The sequence below is a fragment of the Ochotona curzoniae genome, unplaced genomic scaffold (genome assembly GCF_017591425.1).
Source record: "Ochotona curzoniae isolate NIBS_2020 unplaced genomic scaffold, NIBS_Ocur_1.0 contig_517, whole genome shotgun sequence".
Lineage (NCBI taxonomy): Eukaryota > Metazoa > Chordata > Mammalia > Lagomorpha > Ochotonidae > Ochotona > Ochotona curzoniae.
In genome coordinates this window covers 1,780,932-1,792,555 of record NW_024466454.1, presented here as the reverse complement: position 1 = coordinate 1,792,555, position 11,624 = coordinate 1,780,932, and positions in this window count along the sequence as shown.

The window sequence follows — 11,624 nt, the reverse complement described above, 5'->3', positions numbered from 1 at the left end:
GATCTGATCTTGGTAGATCAAGGAATCTGTATTTCATCAAATTATAAAATTGAAGGATGTGGTCCATTAAGGATCTACCGAAGTTTAAGGTGGTTCAATTTTTCATTATTTATTTGTTTGTTTGTTTATTTATTTATTTATTTATTTATTGTCTTTTCAAAGATTATTACTATAGTCCTAGTGTATGTGAAGTCATGACTCGTTGTGGTTTTGGTTTTCATTGTGGTTTTTCTAAGTGTTGAGATCCTTAAACATCCTTTCATGTACTCATAGCCCCAATCCCTCTTCATATGGGATTAGGGAATCCTGGCCTATTGTGGATAAATCAACTCATCTCTGTCCCTCACAGTCTCTGAATGTATTAAACTTCTTCCATCTTAGATGGATGCTCTCTCAGATGCTCCTTTCTGTTTTCCATTTTCTATTGGATTTGCAGGATTTGTTGCTCTTTCGAAAACAGGTATAACTTCACTAATTCTCACTTTTCTCCCTTTGGTTTCCCATCTTACGGTTTCTATCTTCACTATGGCTATTCTTATTCTGAATCATCTTGTGCAGATGCAAAAAAATGCTGGAATTTCAAGTGTATTTATTCTTTAAGAATCTTTTTGGAAACACGTGTGCTGATTCTGACCTTGAGACTGCCTCTGCTGTTTCTTGGCTTCCTTCTGTCTCTGTCAGGCAGACCTGGCCTGAGTGTGGGCCCGGGTCTCTTTGCACTATGGTAGTAGAGTCAAGTTACCCTTGACTTTTAGGCACAAAAGAATAATAGGCAGTTTCAGAGATGCCTGGAAAGTTCTGCATTCTGTGGGTGCCTAGAAATGCCACATGTAGCATTATTAAATGTGAAAGTCTTTTTAAAATTTTTTTTTTATTTTTCATGATACAGTTCTTTAGGCTCAGGGATTTTCTTTCTACCCTCCTCATTCCCCCCAAACCCATTTTCCCTTATATTATCAAAATAGTATAGTCCTTCAACAACTGTCAAAGGTCCATCAGTCTGCTATTCAAGTGTATCATGACATTGTAGGTATGTATACCATTGTCTAATGGTAGAAAGTCCAGCACCCTAGTGTCAAGCTATATTTACCAATTTCATTGTGAGTCCATCTTTTATTTGGGAGTAGAGATGTATACTGCAATATAGCTTTACTTCTCGGTATGCTAGTCTCCATTAAAAGTTCCTCTAGATGAATATATGAATTTACATAGTTATTGATCTTGTATTTTGCATGAAGTTTGCCTTATATCAGAGAGAACTTAAGATATTTGTGCTTTTGGGATTGGCTTATTTCACTGAACATAATGGGCTACAGTTTGGGTCATTTGGTTGTGAACGGTAGAATTTCATTCTTTTTAATAGCTGAGTAGTATTCCATAGAGTAGATGTGCCACAGTTTCTTTATCCTCTTTTTTGATGGGCATCTAGGTTGTTTATATCTTTGTTATTGTAGGTTGTGCTGCTGTGAATATAGGAATTCAGTTCACTCCCTCATGTGCAGACTTTGTTTCCTTTAAATATATTCCTAGAAGCAGGACATTTAGATTATACAGTAGATCAAATTTCAGTTCTCTTAGTATTCTCCATACTGAGTTCCGAAGTGTCTGTACTAGCCTGCACTCCCACCACAGTGACTAGGGAACCTCTCTCCACACATTTACACCAGCAGGTGTTAGAGTTCTGAATATAGGTCAGTCTCACTGGAGTTTGTTGTTTTTACTTGTATTTCCCAGTAGCTAAGGAGCCTGAGCATTTTTTTTTCCATATTTCAACAGCCATTTGAACTTTTTCTTTTGAAAAATGGCTGTCCTTTGTTGTACAAAAGCTTCCTAGTTACATGTAGTTCTGTTTCTTTCAACTTTGACTGTGCTTTTGGGTTCTTTTCTAGGCAGTCTTTACCACAGCCTATATCTTGGAGAATGCTTCTTATCTTTTCCTCTAATAGTTTTATGGTTTCTGGGTGCAGATTTATGTCCTTGATCCATTAAAGCTGATTTTTGTATAAGGTGACAGGTGGGAGTCTTGCCTCTTAGCTCTGTAGGCTGCTATACAGTTGTACCAATAGCATTTAAGAGACCAACCTTTTCCCCTGGATTGTTTTCAGTTATCTTCTTGAAGATTAGTTAGTTATACAAGTGTGGGCTCACTATTGGGGTTTCAATTCTGTTCCATTGATCTTCTCTGCTTCTGCAACAGTACCAGACTGATTTGATGACCATTGCCCTCTAGTATGTCTTGATGTCCTCAACTGTGATTCTTCCTGAAACAGTCTTTAAAAATTTGTGGAAAATGGAATTAAATGATGTTTATTTTTGTACAAAAAATGAAATAAATGCATATGAAGAGACTTTATTAAAACTTAATGAAAAATTAAAATTAAAATTAAAATAAAAAAACAATGAAAAATATGTATTATAAAAATGTGGATTTCAAAATCACTTTGCTCCCAAATACACTTATATTTTAATATATATTTGTTTCTGTGACTTGAAAATGGAGACAGAGAAAAATATTTACCACCCATTAGTTCACTCCCTAAAGGCCACAGCAACCAGGGCTGAGCCAGACCAAAGTCAGGAACCAACCCAAGAATTTCAACAGGGTCTTCCATATGAGTGGCAGGTACTTAACTGCTTGAACCATTACCTTGTTTTTCTCAGGGTCTGCATTAGCAGGAAACTGGAATTAAAAGATGAGCTAGAATTTGAACTCAAGCTGTCCAATGTGGGTTATAAGTAACCCAAGTGGGTTCTTGAATGCTATGATAAACACCCCTTCCCTGAACTTTTAATTCCATTTCCCTTAGCCTTTTCAGTCCTGCCGTAAAGCTGCAAAAGCAGAAGCCCATGCATGTCCTCCTCTATTCAGCGCTGTGAGGCCAGTTTCTGTTGGGGCTGCTTATACGTCAGGCAACGAGCAGGAGGGAAGTAAAGATGTCTTTGCCAGCTCAGGCTCAGCAGACATCTGACAGTAATGTACATTGCATCAAAGTAAAAAGAGGATGGAGGTGAATGATGCAGACCATTCCAAGTGAGCCTGCCAAGATGTGAGAGAAAGTGATCTTTTCTAGATTTTGAATAGAGTGATGACACAAGTTGACTCATGTTAGAAAGGGACCACTCTGATCATTGATCTGGGTATTAACTGTGGGACAACCGGGCACAAAGGAGAGACCAGTTAGAAGATGCAACTACTGTAGTAAGTAGCAGAGGTTAGGGGATGACAGCAGCTACCACCAGGGTGGTAGCAGCATGGAAGTGACAAACAACTGGAGGCAAGTAGGAGTTGCCTGCCTCCGTAAGGTACACAGGCACCTGAGTCATAGACCCTCAAATCTACCCCATTTATGCTACTGCTTCATCCCTGAAGTACTTTATCACAAAATCTCCTGAGATTTTTCTCTGAGCAGATTGAACAATATCAGGACAAGAGCAATACATCTCGTTCCCACTGATTTCCAAGTGGTTCTGATTACTTTAATTCACAATTTGCAGTTATTGAGTTATGCCAAGACAGGCTTGGGGATGGTACAGTTGAAAGACACCGTGAAGGGGTGGGAGGAGAATTTCTCAAGCTGGCCCTGGCCTTGGCTTGGCTTGTTCCCTTCTCTGGCCCCAAATTCCATGCTATAAAATGAGATTAGCAGAGAAATTGGCTTGTGAAATTCTTATACTTGCAAAGGCTACATTTCTCTCAATTCCTTTCTTTAAATTCTGTATTTTCTTATTTATTTGAGAGAAAGTAAGACACACCCCCATACATACACACACACACATGCACACACACACACAGGGCAGGAGAACCGTCCTATTCTTTGGTTCACTTTCCAATGACTGGAAAAGTTAGTATTTAGCCAGACTGAAGGTTCAAGCTGGGCATGAATTTGGGTTGGTTAGACTCCGTGGTTAGAATTTCAGATGACACCAGCATCACTAGGAACTATATTTCAATTTTAAGAGCAAGGTGTGGCACCTAGGAAGGTGTCAACTTCTGCCCTGCACTTTCTTGGAGAAAATGCAACTCAGTTCTACTGGGAATCCTAGAGTCAGTGAACCCCTTGGATGGTAGAAAGCGTTTTCCTAGTACACTTCATCTGGTTCCATCTTGGGAATACTCAAGCATCTGAACCAAAAGACATGCCTATTTACATAGCTGGATTTCCTTGGGTGTGACGAGAAGTAATCTTGAAGAGCTTTGGTGGACATTCTCTGCCATTTTTGCATCGTTCCCACCTTTTCCCATACCGCCTCCCCCCCGCCATATTCTGGAGCTCAGAGGGATGCTTTCAGCTTTGTCCTGGGTTGCTTTTTGTTTTTTTTTTTTTGGAAAGTCAGATGTACAGAGAGGAGGAATGAATCCATTCACTGATTCATACCCCAAGAGGATGCCATGGCTAGAGCTGTGCCGATCCAAAGCCAGGGAACCTCTTCTGGGTCTCCCAAGTGGTTTCAGGGTCCCAAAGCTTTGGGCCATTCTCAACTGCTTTCCCAGGCCACAAGCAGGGACCTGGGTGGGAAGTGGGGCCACCAGGATTAGAACTGGCACCTATATGGGATATTGGCACATGCGAGCTGAGGACTTTAGCCACTGTGATATCACATTCGCCTCCCCCCCACTGGATTGCTTTGCTAAGGCATCATTAGACAGATGCCCATAGGCTGATGAGCAGATGTCTCAGGGGTGAGCATGAAGGAATCCTTCATCCAGACATTTTAAAAAAGATTTATTTTTAAAATTACTTTTATTGGAAAGGCAGATACACAGAAAAGAGGAGAGACAGAGAGGAAGATCTGTCCAAGGGGTTGGGCCATCCTCAACTGCTTTTCTAGGTCACAAGCAGGAAGCTGGATGGAAAGTGGAGCTTCCAGGATTAGAACTGGCGCTCATATGGGATTCTGGCATGTGCTAGGCCTCCACACCATGATATTTTTGAGAGAAAAAAGAGGTGGAATGGTTTATACCAGAGAGTATCTTTGCAAATTTAGTCCACACCTTGCAGAGGCAAACTGTAGATTCCCCACTTTAAGCTCTAAATGGCACTCTTGTCTCAAACATGCTCAGGATGGGTTTCCAGTGTCAGTGTAGCTGATTCTGAACTACATTCAGTCATGCACTGCTTAACAATTAGGATGCTTTCTAAGAAATGTGTCATTAGGCGATTTTGTCATTGTGTCTCATCATAGAGTGTATTTATACCAACCTGGATTGTAGAGCATACACCATCCTTAACACAACTAGGCTATAGGATGTAATTGATTGCTCTTAGGTTACGCACGATACAACATTGTTTTGTATTGTAGACAATTATAGCAATAAATATTTATGTGCATGAACATTTTCAAACTGGGTTGTTTACAGTAGCATTCCTACAGAAGCAAGTAATGTGCAGTAGTCAGGCTATAACATTATGTTGGCTGTTATATAATTCTCTGATAGGCATCTTCCAGCTCAGTTATAATCTTAAAGGACCATTGTCACATGTGCAGCCTATCATGGACTGAAGTGTGATAGGTGGTATGACAGTAGTTAGAAGGCCAGGGAAATAGGATAGGCAGGTTGCACACTATTGACCCTGAGTGGTTTAATGGTCAGACCTTCCCAAAGTTCATAGGCTTCCATACTATCCAGACTTAGAACCTGCTTGTAACCAAACCATGGCTACCATTTTGAGAGCGCATGCCTCTGTAACACTTACGCCCCATGCTGTGAGGCAGTTTTTCCAGTACAAAGAGCTATCATGTTATCTGTCTATCTGACTGCTGGCTATAGAGCCAAAGGAGAGGAAACCAACACATCAAAGGGTTATCACAGCAGCATTGCTTGCGATAGCAAAGAGATGGGATAAATACAAACTAAAGCTAAATATTTATCTAAAAGAAAGTGAAAGTAAGTAGTGTGTGTGTGTGTGTGTGTGTGTGTGTGTGTGTGAGAGAGAGAGAGAGAGAGAGAGAGAGAGAATGGACTATCATTAAGAATTTACAATGTAGAAAATAACTTAATTTGGAACTGTATGAATGAACTTGGAGGACATTAGTTTATAAGTAAAATAATCCAGGAATATAGAGATGGATACCATATGACCTCAGGTATTACATGTAGAATCTAAACAAATGAACTCAGAGAAACACAGTAAAAGTTTGTTAGCAGAGTCTGAGGTAGGTGAACTAGGGAGATACTGGCAAAGGATATAAAAATATCCACTAGACAAGAGGGATGAGTTAAAAAAGATCCATAAAATCTTGGTTAATAACAGCATTATATACTTTAAATTGTCTATTAAAATATCTTAAGTGTTTTCAGTATAAATGTATAAGTCTGAGATACTACATTTGTTAAATAACTTAGTTGCGCCATTTGACAATGTTTATACATATCAAATATCATGTTTTAGACCACAAATATTTGTATACACAGATTTTACTTGTCCATTAAAAACAAAATTAAGAAATTATCCTTTTCCTAAGATTTTGTTTATTTTAAATTCCAGTATTAAAAATATTCCTCTGACAAGTGATGAATTTGGTATTTGGTAATGTCTATTTATAATTAAATGGTAGTGTAATAAGGTGACACATATTCCCACTTATTTGTGGAAGCTAAGATGAGTTGATCTCATAGAAGCAGGGAGCGGAGTGGTGACTACTGAAGGCTGGGGTTTGGGGGTGGCGGATGTAGAGGGGGTGGTTCATAGATAAGGGTGTGTTTTTGGCTAGGAAGAATAACTCAATGTTCTACAGCACACTAGAGTGAGTATTCTTGTCAATAATTAATTGTATCTTAAAGAAGAGCGTCATATTTGAATTTTTCCTAAAACAAGGAAAAAGTAAATGTTTCTAGTGGTGGATATGTAATTTACCCTCAAACCCTGAATTTTATAAATTTATAGAAGTTTTACAGTATGTTCCTTGTTATTTCCAATTAAGTTTTTTTTTTAAGTTAGAAAATAAAAAAGTTGAAAACATGATGCCAGTTTTTCTAATTTGTTTTTATTTTACTGGCAACCACCTACATTTAACTCTATACAACACATGTTAGACCCAACTTGTATGTATGAACCATAGAATCAGCCTCTCACAACATTCCAGATCTTAGCAACCAATTGGAACCCTTTGGGAAGCCATCTTCTCAACTTTCCCTCCAGGGGGCATCCAACATCTTACTGAATAGCACTTCTCACAAATTATATTATTTCTTTTCTTGACCTATCTACCTGAAACATTCCTCTGTGGGGCAGCAAAGGACACATCTTCTTTCTTTTGTAGAAAACAGCCCTTTATATTTAGATGATAGCCATTTCTTACTACAGGCTTTCCTTGCCTCTGTAATACAATCTTCCATTTTCTATAGCCGACTGTTATCTGCCGGTGGTCATCGCTGTGAATACAAACACCAGCAACATGTGGTTACGTGGTAATTGTATTATACAGCTTTTGTATATTGAGTTTCATTCAGTTATCTAGCAACCCTCCCACCCTTTGGCATCTGCAGATTTTTGATGAATGTACTGTCTGTACTTCTTTAAAAATACTGGTACAATATTAAATGTTAGGGCCAATAACAGAACCCTATTGCTAAGGTTGGCTATAAACTTCAGACTTTAAAAATAACTTTTTATTTGTTTGAAAGGCAGAGACTGATGAAGACACACACACAGACACACAGAGAGGAGAGAAAGAAAGAGAGCGAGAGAGAACATGCTCATCCTTTGACTCACTCCCCAGATACCTTCAACAATTTGGACCAACAGGGCCAAAGCCAAGAACTAGAAACTTTTTTTTTCTTAAAGATTTATTTTTATTATTTTTTTTATTGGAAAGGCGGATGGACAGAGAGGAAGATCTTCCATCCGATGATTCACTCCCCAAGTGAGCACAACGGCTGATGCTATGCTGATCCGAAGCCAGGAGCCTCTTCCGGGTCTCCCACGCGGGTGCAGGTTCCCAAAGCCTTGGGCCGTCCTTGACTGCTTTCCCGGGCCACAGGCAGGGAGCTGGAAGGGAAGCAGGGCTGCCAGGGATAGAACCAGCGCCCATATGGGATCCCGGGCGTGCAAGGTGAGGACCTTAACCACTGCGCCACTGCGCCGGGCCCAAGAACTAGAAACTTAATTGACATCTCCAGTGGTTTGCAGGAAGCCGAGCACCTGAGACATTACTGCTACTTCTCAGAGCTTGCAGTCGAAAGTGGTGGAGAAGCTGGAGTTGGGAATGGAGTCTGTTACTGCATATGGAATGTGGGCATCTAGAACATTTAACAAATTTTTATTTTCATTCAGAGTAGAGAGGAATCCACTATCTTGTATCTGCTGGTTCCCTTAGCGAATGCCACACTAGCTGGGGGCTGGGCATGGCTAACCCCAAGACCCCAAAACTCAGTCTGGCTGTGACCTAGGTGTCGAGGACCCAGGTGCTGCATCAGAAGTGGAGTAGTTGGGACTCGAATCAGACAATCTAACAGGGGAGGAAGTATCCCAATTGATGACTTAATGCTCATGCCAAATGCCCACCCCAAGATGCAAGCATCTTGATCAACAGTCCAAATGCTTACAACCAGACTTCTGTCTAACGAACGAGGGGATGGTCCCACTCACAGACACTCGCTTCTTCTATTTTTACTTGTGGGTATAAAATGATAGTCAACGGGCCTTAAGCATCTACCATGCAATATTACCCAATAACTGTTATCATCTTCAATATAGATGTTTAATCAATCATGGAACAGGTTCCTACTGTTCCCTCTTTGAGGCAATAATGCAATATATTTTGGCAAACACTTAAGTGAAAATAAGATATATCTGCCTTACTGAAAACTTGGTGAAAAAAAAAGTCACAAAATCAATTTGGTGTGATTTGTCTTTTAGGGGTCTAGCCATTATCAATTGCTTTCTAAGTTTTCAAAACTATTATCTTAACAATAAACCTCTCTTTTTCTTAACGGTAGTTAACCCCAGCATGTATATCTGCTTCCTTATCTTTAGGAAAACCAGTACAACCTCATTCATGTATTTTTTAATACATATGTATGGACTGCCTATTTTATGCCAGGTACTATTCTTGTTGCTGACATACAAGGATTTGTCATTGCATTCAGTCATCTTATCTTTACTCTTTTTCATGATTTTTAGAAAACATCGTGAAAGAACATGACTACATATTCTTCTGGGTTAGGAGACTGAGTATTCCTTCCTCTGAGATTGCAGCTGTACTTCTCCCCCTCTGCCTTCTACTCATGTTCATCCTTTCTCTTTCCTCTCTCATTTTCTTTTTCCTTCATTTATGTGAGTTTCATTCCTTAACTCTTTCAAGACTTAGAGATCCTCCTTTCAGAGATTAAAAATTTTTCTCTGAATAGGGCTATTTCAGTAATTTCATTGGAATTGGCAAGTGACCTCTGAGGACTGCATATGTGCTGGAAATGCTAGTGTGTGTGTTTTGGGGCTAAGAGTGGGGCTGGAATTGAATACTGCATGTTCCAGGAAACATCTACTGTTTTCTTATTCTTCAACTGGGGATAAGAGAAAGAGAATGGAAACCGTCTTATCAATGGATAGGGCCAAAGCAGTTGAAGCCAGAATAATTCTACCCATTAATTCTTAGCATAGTCAACCATCTCCCTTGGTTCTCTACAACTCACGCTCTTTAAATAACACTTAACAGGATAAACATTTTCCTCCCTGCGGTAGCATGTGGTTAGGAATAATAGTAATTTACAATACTTGAATACAAGCAATTAACTCTCCAGCATTTCATGAGACTGCAATTATTCTCTGAGTAAGAACACTCAGCCTGCTGATAGAAGAGGTGAATTTTGCATACCTGCACATGCATCTGCATTAGCTGGGATAAGGGATTTCTGTTTGTGAGTTACACTAACTCTGCTTTAGCTTTGGATAATTTGTAATGACAGCCACATGTTTACATTGAGTATTTGGGAGAATAGAGGACTGGATTTCACCAATGCTTGTGACTTTCTAAAAATAGAAGCTAATGCTTTACTGGAAGTGTTTTTTTGTCTAATTCCCAAATCCTTAGTGTTTTCATTGGAATGAATTCCACACCTGAGGAGGTACCTGCATGCGTATACATATGCTGTATACACGCATGCCTATGCTTGAACTGTGGGACCTGGAGAAACCCATCCATAATGCAACCAAGTCTTGGTGCTTTTCAAAAGTCTATTTCTTGCTTATAAATAAATGGTAATTTGTTTAAAAGCATCATTACACACAGTGTTCAGTCAGATCCCATGCATTCGATTATTTTAAATAAATGGACCATAAATGGAACAAGTTCTTTCTAATTTACAAATGATAGGAAACATTTTTCAAGAAAAAAAAAGGAAAAGTGTAAAATTTGTTCTTAACTACATCTCATTAATGTGGAACTGTTCAATGACCTGTAAAGATTAAAGAATTAGTGAATTGGTGGAATTATCAGAATGAAAAATCTGTATAATTTTGGTTTCAATTTAAAAATCTACTAAACAGTCTAGTGACTTTAGTCTCGGATATTACTTTTTAATATCAGTTCCTATAAATGCTGTGGCATTGAGGTTACAAATGAACTGCATGGAAAGCAACAAATAGTATGTTTAAATTCAAAGCACAACAGAGGACTTAAGTGGGAAGGAGGAATGCCCAGGAAGGGGGTGGTTGGGTGGTCTGTCTTTTTCTAATAAAACAACTGAAGACATTTAATTGAGTGACCACTCTGATAAGTGGAGCAAAAATTAATATACCTAAATGGGCCCATGTCCAAGCAATGGTGCATGCTTAAGACATCAGCATCAAATGGAGAACCAGAGACAGAGCTATTAAGCCAACATTGTCAGACATCTTTTTCTTTTCGAAAAGTATTCTAGTGATTGTCAGTAGGAAGAGGGAAAGCCAAAAATGAGGGCAGAAGATCTTACTCAAAAGAGGTGGTCATCCAAACTGATGGGTCTATTTCTGAAAGAAGAGCAGCTTTAATGCCCGCTCCGAACTCCTTCCCTGAACCTTGTGTTGACTATACCTATAAGCAAGGGATGCTTTTCTTCTGAACCAACTCCCACGGATCCCTATCTGCTCTGGGTAAACTTTAGTGTGACCAGAAAGCCTTTCCTGCTGAAACAGTCATTCTGAAGTAAAATTTTATTTCTGACATCTCTCAGTGACCATCAACACACACCATGTTTAGAGTAGAAGCACAATGTGTGTTGTTAGTTTGGGATTCCAGACAGTGGGGGAAATTCATGCAAGACCCTAGCCACCTGCCTTGGAAAAATGACTAGAGAATACTTGATTCTTGAGAAAGCAGTTTCTTGCCAATTTGCACATGCTCCAGGAGGCTGGGATAGGTGGTGGTCAGGCTTGTGTTTTAAGAGCCTTGACATGGGATTCTTTATGGGATTTAGACATAAAATGTTAGTCTCAGAAAGTTGATTGGCTTACTGCCGTAGAACTAGACATGTGACTGAGAAATGAGATGTTACAACTAAAGAGGCAGATCCATGTCTGTTCTACCTGCTGAAATCATCCAAGATATTAATGATGTTTCTGGAAGGATGGCTAAGTGGTTTTCCCGTAACTAGATTTTAGGTGACAGCTTGCTCAAATTATGTGACAAGAAACATTGCAACCCCA